The sequence below is a fragment of the Hemitrygon akajei genome, chromosome 13 (genome assembly GCF_048418815.1).
Source record: "Hemitrygon akajei chromosome 13, sHemAka1.3, whole genome shotgun sequence".
Classification (NCBI taxonomy): domain Eukaryota; kingdom Metazoa; phylum Chordata; class Chondrichthyes; order Myliobatiformes; family Dasyatidae; genus Hemitrygon; species Hemitrygon akajei.
The window spans coordinates 7466893-7490736 of record NC_133136.1 but is presented as its reverse complement, the minus strand read 5'-3'; the positions used below and the strand labels follow the sequence as shown (position 1 = coordinate 7490736).

Here is a 23844-nt window from a genome sequence, read left to right as displayed (position 1 = left end):
TAGGGTCGAGACCCTTTAACAGGACTAGAAAGGAAGGGGGAAGAAGCAAGAATAAGAAGGTGGGGGGATGGGAAAGATGACAAGCTCAAAGGTGATAGGTGAAACCAGGCGAGGGGAAATGTAGGTTGCTGGGGAAGGATGGTGAAGCAAGGAGCTGGGAGGGGATAGGTGGAAAAGGTAAAGGGCTAAAGAAGAAGGAATCTGATAGGAGAGGAGAGTGGACCATGGGATAAAGGGAAGGAGGAGGGAGAGCAGAGGGAAGTGATGGACAGGTTATGAGAGTGGGGTAGGAGAACAGAAGGGGTGAGCATGGTGCCAGAATGAGGGAAAAGAAAAGGGGGATGGATAGAGAGGAGTGGAACTTAGGGAAATTTAATCTAATCAATAAATCAATCATTAAATCAGTAATCAAAAGTTAACATAATTAATAGTGGCCATAACTAAATGATCAGGAGACACACAGAAGTCAGACAACACTAATTCTGTTACTATTGAGGCGAAGACTTAAAATGTGCTATGATGAGAGGTTGAACAAATGTGGGTTATTTTCTCTGGATTGGCAAAGCTTGAGGGGTGATCTGATAGAGGTTTATAAGATTATGAGAGGCATAGAATAGGAAGCCAGTATCTTTTTTCTGTGGTTGAAATGTCTAATCCAAGAGGGCATACATTTAAGGTGAGGGGGGTAACTTCAAAGGAGGTGTGAGGGCCAAGTGGTGGGTGCCTGAAATGCACTGCCAGTGGTGGTGGCAGAAGCAAAATATTAGAGATTTTTAAGAAATGTTTAGAGAGGCACATAAGTGTGAGGAAAATGGAAGGATATGGACATTGTGTAGATGGGATTAGCTTAGCTACCCATTTGATTGCTAATTTAATTGGTTCAGCACAACATTGTGGGCTGAAGGGCCTGTTCCTCTGCTGTTCTGCTCCATGTTCTCTGTTCTACGTTAAAATTAATGAGCTCACAGTTGTCCAATAGTTGCAATTTAAGCAAACATTCACAACACAAAACTGCCAAGAATCTCATTGTGAGAAACAAAAATGGGAATTGTTGTGGGAACGTGTAATTTCTCTGATACAATTTCTTCTGTTTAGAAGAACATCTTGATTTCCCTTGCAAACCAAACAGCATATTAACTGCATTACAATAGTGTAAAATGATGCTTAATGGTCTCACATTAATTAATGCACTTCCAGGGGAGATTAAATAATTAAAGATTCTCCTCCATACCGATTTGGAAAGACATAATTGTTCTGCGTGCAGTCTAGGATTCCCTCCCTAACACCAAAATAACTATCATGGTTTAGGAAAGTGGGGGCCACCACCTTCTCAAAGGCAACTAAGAATGGATAATAATGCTGGTTTTGCTTGCAACACTTACATCCTGAAAGAAATCCATAATTGTTAAGAAGAAAAATTATATTAGGTGGATTTTTCCTATAAACGAAAATAACTAACAAGCATTATTGGTAACACTCAACTGGACTTGAACTGGACTTCCTCATTACCCTGTGAACATATTTTATATTTGGTTATATTCAATTACACAATAATACTTTATACCATGAGGCATCGCAGTAGTGTCACAGTTAGAGCGACACTTGAGATGCTGGAGTTTGGAGTTTAATTCTGGCATCCTCTTTAAGGAGTTTCCACATCCTGTCCGTGACCATGTGGATTTCCTCTGGGTGCTCAGGTTTCCTCCTGCATTCCCAAGACGTACAGTTAGGATCAGTGAGTTGTGGGCATGCTATGTTGGCACTGGAAACATGGCGACACTTGTGGGCTGCCCCCAGCACATCCCTGGACTGTGTTGGTCACTTGATACAAATGACGCATTTCACAGTATGTTTCAATGTTTCGATGCACATGTGACAAATAAAACTAATCATTATCTTTATCTTTAACGCAAAACTTCTCAGATATTTTCCTGCATTTTATGACAATATCACATGGACAGTAAATGGATTTGATGGGTATGGTTTAGACACTCTACAACACTTACATGAAGAAAATATCTCCATAATCCTAAAGGGAATAAAACTAAACTTACTTAAAGATTAAGATCCCACTCATCCACTTAACTACTTTCTTCCCAAATGCTTCCCTTCTTCCCAACCATCAAGACTCCTCCACAAAGATGAAACACAAGCGATTCCACAGATGCTGGAGATTTTGATAGACACACACAAAATGCTGAAGGAACTCACTAAGTCAGATAGCATCTATGGAGGGGAATAGACTTCATCAGGGTCTCAAAGCTAAACTGTTAATTTGCCTCTATAAATGCTGCTTCTCTTGTTGAGATCCTTCAGCATTTAGTGTGTGTCCCACAAAGACTGACTTCCCCCCCCCCCCATTATCTAAGCTCGCATTCTCATGACTGTGCGTTTGAAATCTCCTCTCATTTCACCCTGCCTGAGCTCCTAAACAGTTCATTCTCCCATCACATTAGCAACCACAAGACGCAACCCTTTTGGATGATTGGAGGCTCTAACTTTTTCATTGTCTTCGTTCTTTGCTCATCCTCAGAGGCCATGGTAGTGTAGCAGTTAACGTAATGTGATTACAGCGCCAGTGATCAGCAACCTCATTTCAGTTCCTGCCGCTGTCTCCCCGTGGCCGTGTTACTTTTCCTCTGAGTTCTCCAGCTTCCTCCCAAAGGCATACAGGTTGGTAAGTTGTGGGCATGTTATGTTGGCACCAGAAGCACAGCAACACTTGCAGCTGCCTCCAGCAATGTTCTGTCTGGGCTGGTTGTTGACGCAAACGATGCATTTCACTGTGTGTTTTAATGTTTTAATGTACATAGGAAAAATTAAGCTAATGTTTATTTTTACTTTAGAGATACAGCACAGAAAAGGTCCTTCTGACCCAACGAGCTGCACTGACTAGCTACCCACCTATTTAACACCAACCTAATCACAGGACATTTTACAATTACTAATTAAACTATTAAACAAGATGTCCCTGGCCTGGGGGAGGAAACTGGAGCATCTGGAGGAAACCCATTCCGTTACAGAGAGAATGTACAAACTCCTTACAGATGGCAGCAGAATTAGAATCATAGATTCACAGAGTCATAGAAAAGTACAGCTCAGAAACAGGCCCTTCACCCCATCTAGTCCATGCTGAATCAATTTAAACTGCCTATTTCCAATGCCCTGTTTAGCCTTACATTCCATGTACCTATCCAAACTTTTCTTAAATGTTGAAATTGAGCTTCTGTGCATCACTAGTGCTGGGAGCTCATTCCACACTCTCGAGACCCTCAGAGTGAAGCAGTTTCCCCTCAGGCTCACCTTAAAGTTCCAAGGAATGAAGTCCTAACTGTTTCAATCTTTCCTTATAATTCAGGTGTTCCAAATCCGGCAACATCCTTATAATTTTTCTCAGTATTCTTTCAAATTTATTTACATCTTTCCTGTAGATAAGGTGACCTAACCTGCACATAAATTAGCACTCACAATGAGCTGCAATAGCATCACTCTAACTGTGGGACCCCAAAGATTAATATTGTAGAGTCATAGAAAAGTACAGCACAGAAACAGGCCCTTTGGCCCATCTAGTCGATGTTGAAACCATTTAAACTGCCTACTCCCATCGACCTGCACTGGGATCATTGCAGGCCATACCCCTACAATCCATCTGTCTATGTACCCTTTGATCTTTATTCTAATATTCTGATATCTTTATTCTTGTAACACTGAATAAAACAGCCACAACACTGTTTTCTGCCTCATTCTCAACTTCTGAAGCACCTCTAAGTCTGAAATGAAACATACTGCTCTGTGAAGGAAACCACGAGATAAATTTGAGCTCTGTCACTACAAATAGGACTACTTCAACTGAGTTGAGCGGCAACCACTGTGCCTTCGCACAAGTCCAGTCGTGCATGCTGCAGTGATAATGATGTAGAACAACATGAATTATTCTGGAGCAGAGTAAAAGTAAACCCCTGACATACAACAGTATCGGTAGGTGTCTCCAAACTAACAGTGGGATTAACAGTTAGTGTGATCAGATTAATTAGGCGTCACTTACTGCCTGTGTGCATATATCTAGCAATGTGTTGAATATGAGCTTGCTGGCTTGGGTAAGGTTTCTCAAACTGAAAACAGAAAACGTATAAACTGGTATTTAGTTCAGGATTTTCGAGGGTGGTGTTTTGTAAGTGTGTAGAATGTAGAGTGAATGCCTCTTCTATCTTCCTGTGGGAAGAGTCACAACCTACTTACGTAATCTTATCATGCACTCTGTGGCCAGTTTATTAGGTACACCTGTACATCTGCTCATTAATGCAATAATCTAATCAGCCAATCATGTGACAGCAACTCAATGCATAAAAGCATGCAGACATGGTCAAGAGGTTCAGTTGTTGTTCAGACCAAATGTCAGAATGGGGAAGAAATGTGATCTACGTGACTTTAATCTTGGAATGATTGTTGGTGCTAGACATTGTGGTTTGAGTATCTCAGAAACTGCTGATCCCCTGGGACTTTCATGCACAATAGTCTCTAGAGTTTACAGAGAATGGTGTGAAAAACAAAAGATATCTGGTGAGTGGCATTTCTGTGGGTGAAAATGCCTTGTTCATGAGAGAGGTCAGAGAAGATTGGCCAGAGTGGTTCAAGCTGACAGGAAGTTGACAGTAACTCAAATAACCACACGTTACAGAAAATAATCTCTGATTGCACAACACATAGAAATTGTAATGGATGGGCTACAGCAGCAGAAGGCTACAAACATACACTGAGTGACCACTTTATTAGGTACAGTAAGGTACACTTTATTAGGTACCTAACAACCATATCTGTTGCTGAATTTCTTGACCAGCTTTTTACGATAACATGTCTTGGTAATAAGCCATAAATATGAAAACACTCTGTCCATTCCCATATGTGTACCTCTACTTTCAATAATAAAAGACTTTCCCATTCATATCATTTTGAATCCATACCTTCATTGATATTTCAGTGGTCTTCCCCATTACTGGAACAAACCATTAAAATATGCGGTGTGTTATGCATAGATTACCACGTGGCAACATGCTGGCATAGTTAGTGTAATACTATTACAGCCTGGACAAAGGAGTTCACAGTTCAATTCTGGCACCATCTGGAAGGTAATTTGTACATTCTCCCTGTCAACATGTGTGTTTCCTCTGGTTACTCCCATTTCCTCACACAGTTCAAAGACATATTGGTTAGTAAGTTAACTGTCATTGTAAATTGTCTTGGGATTAGGGCTAGGATTAAATAGGTGGATTATTTGATTGGGCCGTAATAGCCTATGCCACACTGTATCTCTAAATAAATAAATACAATTGTTTCACATTTCAATAATGGATAAATGACTATGATGTTGCATTGACTGATGAGCTCAATACAGTTTTTGCATGCTTTGAAAGGGAGAATAATACTACGCCTTTATAAATCTGCACAGCACCTGGTGAGTGTGCAATATCTGCCTCAGAGAGTGATGCCAGAATAGCTTTCAAGAGGCTGAACCCTCAAAAGGCATCAGTCCCTGGTGGTGTATCTGGCCAGGTACCGAAAACCTGTGCCAACTGATGAGCTGGAGCGTTTGATGACCTCTTCAATCTCTCAGTTTTGTTTTCAGAGGTTCCCACCTGCTTCAAAGTGGCGCCAATCATACTGGTGCCCAAGAAGGTCAGGATGAGCCAGTGGCACTCACATCTACTCTGAAGACATGCTTTGAGAGGTTGATAATGCCAAAGCAGGTACCTGGACCCGCTCCAGCTTGCATATGGCCACAATTGGTCTACAGCAGATGCAATCGTACAGCTTCTTCACACAGCTTTGGACCAGCTTTGGACAACAACAATATATAAATCAGACTGCTCTTTACCTCATTGTTCAAAACCATCATTCCCTCAGAATTTAGCACCAAGATTCTGAACCTGCACTTCTGTGCATCTCTGTGCAAGCAGTGGCTGAACAATATGGTTTAGAGGACTGTGTATGTGCATACGTGGCTGGGAGGAAGGAGAGGGGTTTATTTTGCTGTTCTTGTTTTCACTGCTTGTTGTGTACTGTTTTATTGTGCTCTGTGTTGGTCTGCCAAGCATTGTGGGCATGCTATGTTGGTAATGCACACAAAATCCTGGAGGAACTCAGCAGGCCAGGCATCTATGAAAAAGGGCGCAGTCGTCGTTTCAGGCCAAGACCCTTCGACAAGGTTTCGGGCTAAACCGTCGACTGTATTTTTTTTCCATTGATGCTGCCTGGCCTGCTGTTCCTGGAGTTCCTCCAGAATTTTGTGTGCGTTGGTCAGATTTCCAGCATCTGCAGATTTTCACTTGTTTGTGATTGGGTGCCATGTTGGTGCTGGAATGTACGACAACACTTGTAGGCTGCCCCCAGCACATCCTCGAGTGTTTTGGTTGGTAATGCAAAAGACACTTTTGACAGTATGTTTTGATGCGTACATGATAAACAATCTTGAATCTTGATTTATCTATTGGGAGACCACGGTCAGCACGGTGATAACATCTCCTCCTTGCTGACGATCAACACAGGTGAACTTCAATGTGTGCTTAGCCCACTGATCTACTCTTTCTGCACCCATGACTGTCACAATGTGCAGACAGCATGTAAAATTCACAGATGAGACCAATGTTGGTAAAATTTTAGAGGACAATGAGGATGTGTACAGAAGTGAGATAAATTAGCTGGTTGAATGGTGTCACAACAACAATCTCATACTCAATGTCAGTAAGACAAAGGAATAGATTGTAGACTTCAAGAAAGGGAAATCAGGAAAACAGGCACCAGTCCTCATAAAGTGGTCACTGGTGAAAAGGGTGAGTGGTTTCAAGTTCCTGGTTGTCAGCATCTCCAAGGAATTGTCCTGGGCCGAACACCTTGATGGATTCACAAAGAAGGCGTGATAGTAGTTATACTTCATGAGAAGTTTGAGGAGATTTAGTAGGTCAACAAAGATCCTTGCAAATTTCTACAGGTGTACAGTGGAGAAAATTCTGACTGGTTGCATCACCATCTGCGTCAAATCAAATCAACGAGGAAAGCGCTGGCCAGTCTGCACGTGTCTCCACACTTCCGGTGTCAACATAGCATGCCCACAACTCACTAACCCGAACTGTACATCTTCAAAATGTGGGAGGAAACCAGGGCACCCATAAGAAAGTTACGGGGAGAATGTACAAACTGCTTACTGGCAGCGGTAAGAATTGAACGCCAATCGGTGATTGCTCACTCTCTAGTAGCGTTACGCTACCATGCTGCCTGCAGTTCCATGTCTTTGCACTGTACTGCTGATGTAAAACAACTCACTTCACATCATATTTCATGGAGTTTGTACCATGGGGGCTTCCTCCAGCTGCTTCAGTTGCTTCCCACATTCCAAAGATATCCGGTGAGGATTAGGATTTCAAGACAGTGATAATAAACCCAATTCTGAATATGATTTTTACACTTTGACTTCAAGTACCAGTAAGACAGCATGTTGCTCTAATTGGTTCATTGCTTCTCCACACCTGGTTCATGAATTTACAAGGCAACAAGAGTGTAAAATATGATATATGTGACTCTGAAATACAGTATGTTGCATGCACTAAACACTGTTTATAAACACGAGATTCTGCAGGTGCTGGAAATCTTGAGCAAAATGCACAAAATGCAGGAGGAAATAAAAAGTTTATATACAATATTATGAAGGACATAGATATGGTAAACACAAGCAGGCTCTTTTTCCATTGAGGTTAAGTGAGAACAGAACTAAAAATCATCGGTCAATGGTTGAAGGGTGAAATGTTTAAGGGGAACATGAAGGGGACTTCCTTCACTCAGAGGGTGGTGAGAGTGTGGACTGAGCTCCCAGTTGAAGTGGTAGGTGTGGGTTCTACTTCAATATCTAAGAGAAGTTTGCATGAATGCATGGGAGGGATATAGAAAGCTGTGGTCCAGATGCAATTCGATGAGACAAGGCAGAATAATAGTTTAGCATGGACTAGATGGGCTGAAGGGCCGGTTTCTGTATTGTAGTGTTCTATAACTGTGTCTCCAACTCAGCAAGTGAAGCAGCATCTTCAGAGGAGAGTAAACAGTTGACTTTTCAGGCTTCATCAGGACTGTTTATATTTTTATATAATTTTTTAATATCCTATTTTTACACTTTTTTATACTTTAATACCAACTTGATTTTTGTTGGAGATCATTCACCATTCAACCATGCGTTGTAACATAGTGGTTAGTTTAACACTTTACAGCACCAACAATCTCTGACTGGGGTTCAATTCCTGTCACTGTCTGTAAGAAGTTTTTACCTTCTCTCCGTGACGTGTGTTTCCACCTGGTGCTCCGGTTTCCTCCCACAGTCCAAAGATATATTATTAGGGTTAGGATTAGTGAGTTGTGAGGATACTATGTAGGTGCCAGATGCGTGGCAACACTTGCAGGCTGCCTCCAGTGGATCTTCGGTCTGTATTGGTCGCTGGCGCAAACGACACATCTCACTGTATGTTTCAATGTACACGTGGCAAATGGAGCTAATCTTTAATCCCTTAACGTGGACTGCTTTTCTCTTGTGCTAAATACTTTTAAAGCAGCACCGAAGAAGCCTTCAGTAATACGTTCATGTCAGCTTTTAAATCCGGTTCTTTACATGGGTTAAAAGTAATCTTTGATAGCTAAAGGTGGACAGTTAATCCCATCTGAAAAGAGATTGTTTGCTGATAGATTTCTTTTCAGGAAAGCAAACAATGGGAATCACAATAAAACTAAACCAAAAGTATACAGGTTTGCTAAACTGAAAGGAGAAATGGCAATCTGGCATTTTTAGAAATCATTGATGTTTAATTTACCTTATATTGGCTGAAACTTATTTCAGCAACGCTGTTCTTAAGTACAATAAAGGACAGGATCCTAGCAGTTAGCACAACACTTTACAGCAACAGTTGTAAGATCTGGGTTCAAGGTTCAAAGTAAATTTATTATCCAAGTATATATATGTCATATACAATCCTGAGTTTCCTTTTCTTGCAGTCATACTCAATAAATCCAATAACTACAATAGATAGATAGATAGATAGATAGATAGATAGATACTTTATTCATCCCCATGGGGAAATTCAACTTTTTTTCCAATGTCCCATACACTTGTTGTAGCAAAACTAATTACATACAATACTTAACTCAGTAAAAAATATGATATGCATCTAAATCACTATCTCAAAAAGCATTAATAATAGCTTTTAAAAAGTTCTTAAGTCCTGGCGGTAGAATTGTAAAGCCTGATGACATTGGGGAGTATTGACCTCTTCATCCTGTCTGAGGAGCATTGCATCGATAGTAACCTGTCGCTGAAACTGCTTCTCTGTCTCTGGATGGTGCTATGTAGAGGATGTTCAGAGTTATCCATAATTGACCGTAGCCTACTCAGGATCCATGTAAGACCACACCACCCCATGTTCAAAGGACAACAAACTGTGCACATACAAAAAGAAAGAATAATAATAAAAAATAAATAAGCAATAAATATTGAAAATGAGATGAAGAGTCCTTGAAAGTGAGCCCATAGGTTTTGGGAACAGTTCAGTGATGGGGTGAGTGAAGTTATCCCCTTTGGTTCAGGAGTCTGATGGTTCAGGGGCAATAACAGTTCCTGACCTGCTGGCGAGAGTCCTGAGGCTCTTGCAGTTCTTTCTGATGGCAGCAGCAAGAAGACAATATAGCCTGGGTGGTGGGGGTTCCTGATGATGGATGCTACTTTCCTAAATATACTCAATTACATCAAAAATGCAGCAGCAAAAGAGAAGGAGAAATCTATTGCCAGTGAAATTGTAGTAAATAAACTCAAGGGATTGACTACCAGAAAATGCCTGGGATGTGATGGTCTCTCATCTCAAAAGAAGTGGACAAAGGGGCAAAAGATGCAAGGGATGTTCAAAGTTCGAAGTAAATTTATTATCGAAGTAAGGATATGTTTCCATATACAACCCATATTCATTCCCTCGTAGGCATTCACAGCAGATAAAAACAAACAAAATAGAAGCAATACAGAACCTCAGTACAAACAAATAAAGAACAAAAAATATGCAAAAGACAAAGTGTAAGTACAAAAGGAAAAGCAAATAGTAATAGTGTATACAGCAAATTAGTGATAAATAATATTGAGAGTATGAGTTGTAGAGAACTTGAGTGAGTCCAAGTTATTCAATCAGCTCAGTGTTGAGGTGACTGAAGGCATCCACTCTAGTTTAGGTGGCTGATGGTTGAGGGGTTATAATTGTTACTGAACCTGGTGGTGTGGGAGCTAAGGCTTCGGTACCTCCTTCCTGATGGCAGTAGTGAGAAGACAGCATGACTTGGGTGGTGGGGGACCTCTGATGATTTCCTGGGACAGTGCTTCATGCGGACGTGTTCAATGTTGGGGGATGGGGCTTTTCCTGTAATGGACTGGGACATATCCATCACTTTTTATAAATCTTTCCATTTAGGGGCATTGATGTTTCCATACCAGGCCATGATGCAACCAGTCAATATACTCTCCACTGTGCATCTTGGTCAAAGTTGTAGATGACATGCCGAATCTTAGCAAGCTTTGAAAATGTGGCATTCCAACATTCCCAAAATCCCAGATAGGTCAGAGCAGAGAAGATAGGAATGATCTCGTTCCAGACTTTGCAATCATTTCTCACACCGAGACTAAATTTTGTTGCTATGCCTTATGTTCTTATCAGGGTCTCGGACTGAAATGCCAATTGTTTATTCCTGTCCTTTGATGCTCCCTGACCTGCTGAGTTCCTCTACCATTTCAAGTGTGTTGTATTAACATACAACGTGAAAAATAGTGAACCCAACTGTTGGAAGCAGGATGGTGCCGGTGGAGAGAACGATAAATCCAGCAGGAGTGATGCATCATACTTGAAACAAGGAAAATAAGGCCAAAATACTGATTAAAACTTAAAAGGAAACTGAGGGGAGACTGGAGGGACTGACACATCTAGAGGGTCATTTGTGGAGTTGGCAACATCTGACAGTGAATTCTAGATAAACATTGTTCAGTCCAAATCACTTGCCACTTTTACTCCAATGTAACATTACCTGTTTTTTTCATTTTATCATACTTTAAGACTGTAAGACCATAAGACAGGAGTTCCCAACCCTTTTTATGCCATGTACCTATACCTTTGAGCAAGGGATCCATGGACTCCTGGTTGGGAACCCCTGATATAAGACATAGGAGCAGAATTAGGCAATTCGACCTATTGAGTCTGCTCCACCATTCCATCATGGATGATTTATTATCCCTCTCAGCCACATTCTCTTGTTTTCCCCCCAGAACCTTTGACACTATGACTAATCAAGAACCTATCATCAAACACGAGGAAATCTGCAGATGCTGGAAATTTGAACGACACACACAAAATGTTGGTGGAACACAGCAGGCCAGGCAGCATCTATAGGGAGAAACACAGTCAACGTTTCGGGCCGAGACCCTTCGTCAGGACCTATCATCCTCAACTTTAAATATACTCAATAACTTGGCCTGTATAGCCACCTGTGGCTTTTGAATCACCACCATTTGGCTAAATAAATTCCTCCTTGTCTCTGCTCTAAATGGACATCCTTCTGTTCTCAAGCTGTGTCCTCTGGTCCTGGTCTCACCCACAATAGGAACATAGATGGAGAAAATATTCCTCTTGTCCTGTCCATACCTCCTGCCACCTCATTGTGATTGTATCAGGACACCTACTGGTAAACACTAAGCAATATTTTATTTATTTATGTAGAAATACAGCATGGAACAGGCCCTTCCGGCCCTTTGAGCAGTGCCACCCAGCATCCCACCAATTTAATCCTAGCCTAATCACAAGACAATTTACAAGGACCAATTAACCTACTAACCAGTGCGTCTTTGGACTGTAGAAGGAAACCAGAGCACCAGCAAATGGAAAACCCATTCATTCCTGGGAAGAAATGTACAAACTTGCTTACAGAGGACATCGGAATTGAACTCCGAACTCTGACATTTAATAGCATCGTAGTAACCACTACGCTACCATGGCACTCCAACATTTGACACAGAAATCTAGATAAACCCTGAAGTAATTGCTCAGGCACTGAGAGAGTAAACAAGAGAAATAAGAATTGTCTCAATCTGTATAAGAATAGATGCACTAGTTACGAATGAAACATGCAATGCATTTTTGAAAGGATGAGGGAGAAGAAAGTTTTGGAAACCAATGGTTTGAAGACAAGATCAAAGCAAAAGGATATAAAGTATAGGGTTAGAGAAATGAAAAGCTCAGCAGAAGAAAGAGAAGCAGCGGGCAGACACAGATGGAGGTAAAGAGAATCTTGTCTCACTGACACAGTAGGTGTCTTTCAAGGAACAGGTTGCAGCCGTCGCCTTTGTCAGGCTTTGCTTCTTTGCAGCAGGTATGGATAGGACAAAAAGAATATTTGTTTCTTACATTAGAAGCTTATAAAGGACATTCAGATAAGCACATAAATGAGAGGAAAATGGAAAGATATGGACATCTTGTCGATCAGGAGTTCCCAATTTTTTTTATGCCCGTGGACAAAAGTGATTAGTTTACTTGGCCGTTTGATTACTAATTTGATTGATTCACCAGAATATTGTGGCTGAAGGGCCTGTCCCTGTGCTGTACTGTTCTATGCTCTGTATCCTAACTATGCTTCCTATAAGTTCATTAAGACCATAAGATATAGGAGCAGAAATAAGCCATTTGGCCCATCAAGTCTGTTCCACCATTTCATCATAGCTGATCCATTTCCTTCTCAACCCTAATCTCCTGCCTTCTTCCCGTATCCCTTCATGCCTTGACTAATCAAGAATCTATCAAACTCTACAGATGGGAATAACCAGTCGACATTTCAGGCCAAGACCGTTCATCAAGACTGATGAAGGGTCTTGGCCCAAAACGTCAACTGTTCATTTCCATTGCCCGACCTGCTGATCGTCTTCAGAACGTTGTGTGTATCACTTTAGATTCTTGTGTCTATCAACCTCTACCTTAAATATAACCAATGAGTTGCCCTCCACAGCCACCTGTGGCAATGAATTCCACAAGGAAACATGAAGGGGAAACTTCCTTACTCTGAGGTTGATGTGAGTGTGCAATAAGCTGCCAACAGAAGTGGTGGACATGGGTTTGATTTTACATTTAAGAGCAATTTGGGTAGGTACATGGATGGATGGAGTATGGATGACTATGGTCCAGGTGCAGGTCAATGGGGGGCTCAACAGAATAATAGTATGGCATAGACTAGATGGGATGAAAGGCCTCTTTCAGTGCTGTAGTGTTCTATGACTCTATGACTCTAGTCTAAAAGTTTCCTGGTGAGCTGAATACGTGTTAAATCAGCCAACTTGATTCTTGCTGAATCAGTCGCCCATCTGTCATTACCACCTGATTCTCTATCTGTAAAAGTGTCAAGTCAACTGGCATAGTTTTGCATTCGTGTTCAGCTTGCTCCTACAGCAACAAACTCTCAACTTTCTTAGCTCCAAATTCACAGCATCAGCAACCACTGCCAGAGGTGGCATCTCACTCTGCAAATTAATATTTTCCTGTGAGCTCATTCTCCAAAGCTAAAAAGCTTGTAGTTTCTCTAGCATGTAAAGTGAAGCCATATGTCCTTTTCCTTCCCAATTAAATGCCAAAGAACAAACTTGTTTCCAAGTTAGTATTTTGATATCAAGAACCACAGTTGCTTCCGCACCTACCTTTGAAAAACATTAAAAATGGAGAGAGTCTACAGTTTTGTGATCAGACCGTAAGACCTTAAGATATGGAGCAGAGTTAGGCCAACTGCCCACTGAGTCCCCTCCACCATTCCATCATGGCTGATTTATTATCAGCCCCACTTTCCTGCCTTTTCCCTATAATTGTTTACACCCTGACTAATCAAGCACTTATTGACTTCCACTTTAAATATACTCTATGACTTGGCCTTGGCAGTCATCTGTGGCAATGAATTCCATAGATTTACTAAGCGCTGGATAAAGAAATTCCTCCTTATCTTTGCTTTGAAGGGACATCCTTCTATTCTGAGGCTGAACTCTTTGGTCCTAGAGTCCTCCACTATAGGAAACATCCTCTCCACATCTACTCTATCTGGGCCTTTCAACTTCCGGTAGATTTCACTGAGATCCCTTGTGTTGCCTTTTGCAACCATCTGTGGCAACAAATTCCACAGATTCACCGCCCTCTGGCGAAAGAATGTGCTGTGGCTTCTCATTCTGTATTTTAAGTTTCTACTTCTCTTTGGGCACAGCTTTAGAAAAATACTTCTGTGTCATTTGGGGACAGAATTTTTGTTGTCACCAAGACCACAGGCCTCCTGCACCCAAAGTATCAATCTGCTGACAACTACTGAAACCTCACATGCTCCAATATTTCTCATTGTTATTGATGTTTCTCATTTCTCCCTTCGGGTAAAAAAGCAAAAGCCTGAAAATACAGCGCCTGGCTCAAGGTCAGCTTTTATCAAACTCTGGAATGGATCTTTTGTACAAGGACTCTTGACCTTACAATCTGCTAAATTATGCTCATGGACCTTATTATCTGTCTGCTCTGCACTTTCTCTATAATGGTGTCACTCTGCTTCCAAATTCTTGTTGTTTTAACAGATCAGGGGACATGGGGAGGCACAGAAGTGTACTGGTGCTTTACAATACCAGTGACATAGGTTCAATTCCACCGCTACTCCTATAGAGTTTGTACATTCTCTCTGTGACTGCATGGGTTTCCTTCCACAATCCAAAGACATTAATTGGTCATTGTAAGTTGTCTTGCAATTTATGCTCGGGTTAAATTGGGTGATTGCTGGCTCAGAGGGGTGGAGGGGCCTATTCTGCACTGTACCTCAATAAAATAAAAAGTCTGCTGACCAAGGAAGTTACAAGTGGTCCAGGTGCAATCTCTGGAAAACCATCTCATGTGAGAGCGGCAATTCCGGACTAAACTTGAACAATGAAAGATGCCTGACAGTTGTGGCAGGATTTGAATACTATCACCTCTTCTAAAGTTAAATCAAGTGACACAGGCAACAACAGGGCTTTGCTTCTAGATGAACTCAATGCCTTTTATGCTTGCTTTGACCATCAAAACAGGGACTCCCTCTGCCCCGATAGCCCTATGATTTCAGTCTCTGAGACAGGCGAGCAGCCTTCAGGAAGATGAACTCACCCTTGAATGGAAAATCCTGCAGTAAGTAGTGAATATAGCCCAATCCATCACTGGTAAAGCCCTCCCCCCATTGACACAAAGTGTTTTCACTAGAAAGCAGCATCCAACATCAGGAACGCAACCACCCAGGACATGCTCTCTTTTTGCTGCTGCCATCAGGAGCCTCAGGACACACACCACCGGGTTCAGGAACAGTTATTAACAATCAACCATCAGGCTCTTGAACCAGAGGGAATAACTTTACTTGTCCCAACAGCGAACTGTTCCCACAACCAATGGACTCACTTTCAAGGACTTTTCATCTAATGCTCTTGATATTTATTGCTTATTTATTATTATTTTTATTTCTTTCTTTTTGTATTGGCACGGTTTGTTGTCTTTTGCATGTGGTTGAACACTCAAGTCAGAGCGGTCTTTCATTGATTCTGTTATGGTTATTATTCTATGGATTTATTGAGTATGCCTGTAAGAAAGTGACATATATGTACTTTGATAATAAATTTAATTTGAACTTGGCACTGCCTCAGTGCACTGTGTGATGATCTGATTTGTATGAACAGCTTGATAGGGTGGTTAGGAAGGCATGCTTGCCTTTATTAGTCGAGACACTGAGTTCAAAAGTCAAGATGTTGCAGCTTTATTGGACACGTCTGGACTACTGCATACAGTTCAGGTCTCCCCATTAAAGGAAGAATGTTGAGGCTTTGGAAAGGGTGCAGAAGAGGTTGATGAGGATATTGCCTGGAGTAGAGGGCATGTGCTATAATGAGAGGTTGGACAAACTTGAGTTGTTTTCTCTGGAACGGTAGAGGCTGAGGGGAGATCTGATAGAGGTTTATAAGATTGTGAGAGGCATCGATAGAGTAGACAGACAGTATCTTTTTCTCCAGGATCGAAATGTCTAATACTGTACATGTATTTAAGGCGAGAGTTGTTATTTCAAAGGAGACGTGAGGGACAAGTTTTTTTACACACAGAGTGGTGGGTGCCTGGGATGTGCTGTCTGGGGTGGTGGTAGAGTCAAATACATTAGAGACTTAAAGGACATTTAGACAGGCACATGAATGTGAGGAAAATGGAAGGATACAGGCAGAGGGGATTTGATTACTAATTAATGGGTTTGGCACAACATTGTGGGCCGAAGAAAATGTTCTGTTCCATGTTCTCTGCTGTATGTTAAAATGAATGAGTTCACAGTCATCCAATAGTCGCAATCTAAGCAAACAATGAAACACAAAACTCATTCAGAGAAACAAAAACAGGAATTGTTGTGGGAAAGCAACATTTCCCTCATGCAAAGTCTTCTGTTCTCAATTTCCCTTGCAAACCAAACAGCATATTAACCGCAAACACAAGGAAATCTGCAGATGCTGCATTAACTGCATTACAATAGTATACAAAGATGTTTTATAGGCCCACATTAATTAATATGTTAGCAAGGCAAGCTTTTCACTGTGATAATAATAAACTAATTCCAATTTCAATTTGAGAGACTCACAGACAGGCACAAGGATGTAAAAATATGCAGAGTTATGGTCTGTGTAGGTGAGCTTGATCATGGAGTCGGTTTATGAAAGCCAGGACAACATTGTGAGACTTCCAAATGTCGCTATTGTGTCAGCCTCTAGTACAGGGAAAAAGCAAGGAGTATGTAGAAGGACTAGACCAATTGGAATAATTGGCAAAGAAGCGGCAGATGGAGTACAGTGTCGGGAAGTGTACGGTCACGCACTTCGGTAGCAGGAATAAGGGCATGGACTATTTTCCAAATGGGGAGAAAATTCAAAAATCAGAGGTACAAAGGGATTTGGAGTTCTCATGCAGAATTCCCTAAACTTGCAGGTTGAGTCCATGGTAAGGAAGGTAAATGTGATGTTAGCATTCCCTTCGAGAGGACTGGAATACAAAAGTTCTGTAAGGAATTAGTCAGACCACACTTGGAGTATTGTGAGCAGTTTTCGGCCCCTTGTTTAAGAAAAGATGTGCTGACATTGGAGAGGGTCCCAAGGATATTCACGAGAATGATTCTGGGAAAGAAAGGGTTCTCGCATGAGGAGTATTTGATGACTCCAGGCCGTCGCTGGGGTTCAGAAAATGAAACCCATCAAATATTGAAAGATTGAGATAGAGTGGATATTGAGAGGATTTTTCAGATAGTGGGTGAGTCTAGGACCAAAGGGCACAGTCTCAGTGTGGTGAACTACATATACCTGTCTGGACACGCCCCCCCCGCTGACTGCTCCCGTGGCTCCTCCCACCGACCGTGGCTGCTCCCACTGACCCCGGTATAAAGGCGATTGGGGACTCCGCCTCAGTCTCAGTCTCCAGGATGCAGTGTGGTGGTCAATTGCTGCTTGTTCTTTCTTCCAGCCAATAAAAGCTGATATCTCGCCTCACGTCTCAGAGAGTTATTGATGGTGCATCACTCAGAATAGAAGGATGTCCTTTTAGAATGGAGATGAGGAGGAATTTCTTTAGCCAGATTGTGTGAATCTATGGATTTCATTGCTATAGACAACAACAGAGGTCCAGTCATTGTGTATATTTAAAGCAGAAGTTGATGGGTTCTTGGTGAGTCATGGTATGAAAGGCCACGGGGCAAAGGCAGGAGAATGGGGCTGAGGGAGGTAATTCAGCCATGATGCAATGGCAGAGCAGACTTGATGGGCTGAAAGGCCTAAATCTGATCCTATGTCTGTGGTTTTTATGGTCTTATAAAAGTATAGCAAAGTATTATTAGTTAAAAACGACATCCACTTAAGTTGAATGGAGGAAAATTTAGGGAGGATATCAGAGGTACGATTTTTACACAGAATTACGGGTGCATGGAACGTGCTGCTGGTGTAGTAGTTGAGCCTGATGCATTAGGGATATTTAAGAGACTCTTAGAGAGGCACATGGACGGAAAATAAAAATGGAGGTTTATGGGCTATATGGGAGAAAAGGATTAGATTGATCATGGAGTAGTTTTATGTAGGTCAGCATAACATTGTGGGGTGAAGAGATCAGAAGAACAGAAGAGATTATCTTTATTTGTCACATGCACTTTGAAACGTCAAAGATGGGAGGTAACAGGAGCACCGAGGGAAAACCCTTACAGTCACAGGAAGAATGTACAACCTCTTTACAGACAGTAATCGTTGGCACAGTAACAGTGTTACACTTATCGCTACACTACCATGCCCCCTATACAGTACAACGTTCTATGTTAAAAAACTAAATACGACTTGAATAAAGGCAAGAGAATCAAATATAATCATTAATTAAGCAAATTTAGATGTGAAAAGAAAGATGATTACCAGCTCGCTGCAAAGGTTAAACGTTCAAATTAGGAGCTGCTACTGTGCCTTGAGAACTTGTTGCGTTTGCAGGTTGTATTAAAGCACCCTAATGTTGGTCAATTTCCCAGCAAGGGATGTGGAGATTATGTGCCACGATTCGCTTCAGTGTTTGCCACTATGATTACTGAGGCAGCTCGGAGTAGCAGTCACCTCTACATGATCGAGTAGCAGCCCAACGTACTGCAGAGATTTTCCCAAGGGACGCTCTCCACAATACAAATCACATGAAATTAACATCATTACAATCACAATTTGTTGGCGCGCAAGTGGACTGATGGATGAACTGCTCTGTTAATATGGATCCAATTACGTTTCAAGTTATTTTATCCTGATCTAAGTAACCTTTTTATTATTAAAAAATGAAATCACAGAAGTTATCAACATTGGATTTTCTTCTTTGCTTAATAATTTCTGATTCCAGACAGCAATTCTGTATTACAGTAGGAGTATTGCTTAGAGAACATTTAATTGTGAGTTTGTTTTAATTGCAAAATTCCTCAGGGGAACATAATGTTTAGTGGTGTAGCTGGAATGGACCCAGTGTAGGATGACTAGCTTCCTCTTTGTGATCATTGAACTTTAGGAAAGACATTATGAATATACACAACGCCTTGGGACTCTACAGGAGCATAGCTCGGGGGTGTTCTGGAGTTCAGAGCACCTTCTGTAAGGAGTTTATGCATTCTCCCCGAGAACGCATGGGTTTCTTCCGGGTGTGCTGATTTCATCTCCAGTACTGGTTTTTAGGTTCATTAGTCCTTATGAAGAGTCGTGTGGTTAGGTTAAGGTTTGCTGGATAGTACAGCTCATTGGGCTGGAAGTGCATGTTTCACGCTGTATCTCCAAATTAAAAAAATATATATATACACTATAGCTGGCTCACCTTCACTGCAAATCACAATATATACAGTATAACTGCTCCATGACTTGGAATACATCTCCACAGGACTCCTCGATACTAATTGAAAGGCAAGTCACAACAACTATTTATAATTCTGTATCCTGATGGGGGAAAAATTGAGACTGAGCCAAACAGAAAAAGCTAACAACAAGATCTTAAAGAGGACCGTAAGGAAGAGATCTACACTTAGTGGTTGTTACTGAAAATAGCTAATCAGCAAATCATTTGGCCGCAACTCAATGCATATCAGTATGCAGACATGGTCAAGAGATTCAGTAGCTGTCCAGACCAAACATCAGAATGGGGAAGAAGTATGATCTAACTGACTTTGATCATGGATGGTGCCAGACAGGGTGGTTTAAGGATCTCAGAAACTGCTGTTCTCCTGGGATTTTTTCACTTAACAGTCTCTAGCATTTACAGAGAATAGTGTGAAAAACAAAAATGACTCAGTGAGTGGCAGTTCTGTGGGTAAAAACACTTTGTTAATGAGAGGTCAGAGGAGAATGGCCAGACTGGTTCAGGCTAAAAGGAAGGCAACAGTAACTCAAATAACCACACATTACCACAGTGGTGTGCAGAAGAGCATCTCTGAACACATAACATGTCAAACCTTGAAGTGGATGGGCTACAGCAGCAGAAGGCCATGAACGTACACTCAGTGGCCGCTTCATTAGTATAATATTTTGGTTTATGTGCTGAGTGTGATATATGTTTTGTGGGTGAAAAACATTGTTTCGTTTGGTTGTGTATATGTACAGTCAGATGACAATAAACTTGAAGTTGAGGTTTCTAGCCTTGGACTAGAAGAGGTCATGCTGTTAATCCAAACCAGTCTGATCTTTGCACTGCACTGTAGCTGGCTCATCTTCACTGCAAATCACAAACTTTACAAGGATCCACTTCAGGTTGCCATTATCTGGATGACAGAAAGCCAGATCCAAAATCATTGGCAGCAGTGTCTGGAAACACAACTGAGGGTTTGCATGTACGAGAGATATCATTGTAAATTCTGCAAGGAAAGGAAGGTGATGTAAGTGCCTAACACATACAGTACAGTGCAAATGTCTTAGGCACACACTGTATATACAGCTAGGGTGCCTAAGACTTTTGCACAGTACTGTAGTTAAAGATGTATCAAAGCAATTCAATAATTCTTGGCCCAAGGAAACAATGATTGCAAGGAAAATTTTTAAAAATTGGTACAGTAAGTAATAATAATAAACAAGTCTAACACCACAGTGACAAATACATAGCATTACACTACCAGGGTCAGGAACAGCTATTACCCCTCAACAATTAGGCTTCTGAATCAGTGCGGATGAATTCACTCAATTTCACTTGCCGCATCACTGGTGAAACCTGTCATAAATTGGGGGACCGCTTCATCGAGAAACCTCCAGTCTATCCACCAAATGCAGAACTTCCTGCTAGCCAATTATTTTAATTCCCATTCCCATTCCAAAATGTTGGCCCATGGCCTCATTTTATGCCAAGATGAGGACACCCTCATGGAGAAGGAGCAACACCTTATATTCCGTTTAAATATTGAAGTCTCCTTCCAGTAAAACAAATTTTCCCTCCCCCTCCACATTTCCTCTTTTCCTTACTCTGACCTCTTACCTCTTCTCACCTACCTGCCACCTCCTCCTGGGTCCCCTCCTTCTTCCCTTTCTCTTCTGGTCCTCTCTCCTCCCCTATCAGATTCCTTCCTCTCCAGCCCTTTAATTTTCCCACCTACCTGGCTTCACCTATCACCTTCCAAACTGTCGCTCCTTCCCTGCACCCCCCCCCCCCAACTTTTTTATTCAGGCATCTTCCCCTGCTTTTCTTGTCCTGAAGAAGGGTTTCAGCTTGAAACATGGACTATTTGTTCATTTCCACAGATGCTGCCTGACATGTTGAGTTCTTCCAGAATTTTGTGTATATTAATAAACCTAAACATACTGAAATATCACCTACCACCTAATAGGTAAATCACCTATTATTGGTTAATACAAGGGTCATCATTTTAAGGAGATTGTAAGATAGAATTTTATAATTTTTACTTGTACAACTTGTCTACTTTTGCATATTGGTTGCTTGTCAGTTTTTATGTGTGTTTTTTTTTTGTTGATTCTGTTGGATTTCTTTATTTTCCTGTTAATGCCTGCAAGAAAATGAATGGTGACATATGTTTACGCACTTTGATAATGAATCGACTTTGACTTTGAAAGTACGTGGGAATGTTAGAAGTAGGTTTTTCACAGAGAGTGTTTAGTGCGAGGAACACCCTGGCGGGGGTGCTGGGGAAGGCTGAAAAATGGAGGGCTATGTGGAAGGGAAAGTTTAGCTTGATCTGAAAATAAAAAGTTGGCACAGTATTATTCTATATTCTAACTGCCAGCTCTGTGCCCTTGGCTTTGTCTGAAACTCTCAATTCTATATTGTTTCTTTATTTTTCTGTGGCTGTCTGCAAGAAAGTGAATCTCAAGGTTGGATATGGTATAGACTGATAATAAAATTACTCTGAACTCTGAACTGTACCCCTCATAATTTTGTATATGGTAGTCATAGGGGATTTCAGTACTCAAGTAGTGTTAATACTTCGGGTCATTGGTGGAGTATTCTGAGGTCTCTGAGTTTCTGGCTGTTTTTTTTAAATTTGTAATCTCTGTGCTTTATTAATTATAATTAGCTGTATTGTTGCACCGAGTTTTTTAGGTGTTATTGTTAGGTCTTCACTAGTTTACAGTCAAGTTGCAATTGTCCTTGAAAACTTCTTAGACTCCAAGAGTCTGCAGGTGTCCAATTAAGTATCCTTGAACACTTATAAGAATAGATAGACCGTAAGATATAAAAACAGAACTCTCTCCAATGTCAGCACATCCTTTGTAAGTTAAGTGGCCCAAAACTGCTCACACTACTCCAAGTGAGGCCTCACCAGTGCTTTATAAAGACTGAACATTACATCCTTGCTTTTATATTCTAGTCCTCTTGAGGTAAATGTCAACATTGCATTTGCCTTCCTCATTACAGACTCAACCTGCAAATTAACCTTTAGAAACTCCTGCACAAGGACTCCCAAGTCCCCTTGCGTCTCAGAGTTTTGAAATTTCTCTCTATTTAGAATATAGTCAACCCTTTTATTTCTTCTTACAAAGTGCATAACCATCCACTTTCTGACATTGTATTCCATCTGCCACTTCTCCTAATCCATCGAAGACCTTCTGTAGCCTCTCAACTTCCTCTAAACCTGAGCTTCCACCTATCTTTTTATCGTCCGCAAACTTTGCAATAGTTACTTGTTAATAGTTACTTGACCAGGTGTGAGCCACAGTGGCAGGGCCTCTGGCAATAAGGCTGACCCTGTGATGCAGAAGGATGGGACGGAGAAGAGGAGAGCTGTTGTCATTGGAGACTCTATAGTCAGAGGAGCAGACAGGAGATTTTGTGGACATGAGAAGGAAACCCGCATGGTTTGTTGCCTCCCGGGTGCCAGGGTCCGGGATGTCTCTGACCAGGTGCATGACATCCTGGTACGAGAGGGAAAGCAACCAGAAGTCATGATACATGTTGGGACCAACGACACAGGCAGGAAGAGGGATGAGGTCCTGAAGTGTGAGTTTCGGGAATTAGGCAGAAGGCTGAAGAACAGGACCTCAAGGGTGGCGTTCTCAGGATTGCTGCCAGTGCTACGTGATGGTGATGGTAAGAATTGGAGGAGATGGCAGTTGAATGTGTGGCTCAGGAGTTGGTGCAGGGAACAGGGTTTTAGATTTTTGGGGAAGGTGGGACCTGTACAGATTGGATGGGTTGAGTACAGTTAGACGAGAAGCTAGACTGGACTGCCAACACAGATGCCTTGTGCAGAAGGCACAGAGTCGACTGTACTTCCTTAGAAGGTTGGCGTCATTCAATGTCTGTAGTGAGATGCTGAAGATGTTCTATAGGTCAGTTGTGGAGAGCGTCCTCTTCTTTGTGGTGGCGTGTTGGGGAGGAAGCATTAAGAAGAGGGACGCCTCATGTCTTAATAAGCTGGTAAGGAAGGCGGGCTCTGTTGTGGGCAAAGTACTGGAGAGTTTAACATCGGTAGCTGAGCGAAGGGCGCTGAGTAGGCTACGGTCAATTATGGAAAACTATGAACATCCTCTACATAGCACCATCCAGAGACAGAGAAGCAGTTTCAGCGACAGGTTACTATCGATGCAATGCTCCTCAGACAGGATGAAGAGGTCAATACTCCCCAATGCCATTAGGCTTTACAATTCAACCGCCAGGACTTAAGAACTTTTTAATAGCTATTATTAATGCTTTTTGAGATAGTGATTTAGATGCATATCATATTTTTTACTGAGTTAAGTATTGTATGTAACAAGTGTATGGGACATTGGAAAAAAAGTTGAATTTCCCCATGGGG

The 23844-nt window shown here is 41.5% G+C and overlaps 1 protein-coding gene across 1 annotated transcript in view; it reads right to left on the bottom strand.

The window, feature by feature from the left end:
* Nucleotides 1-23844, bottom strand: part of dcc (DCC netrin 1 receptor) — a 1312938-nt gene that overhangs the window by 707101 nt on the left and 581993 nt on the right. The gene's annotated exons all lie outside the window — the stretch shown is intronic.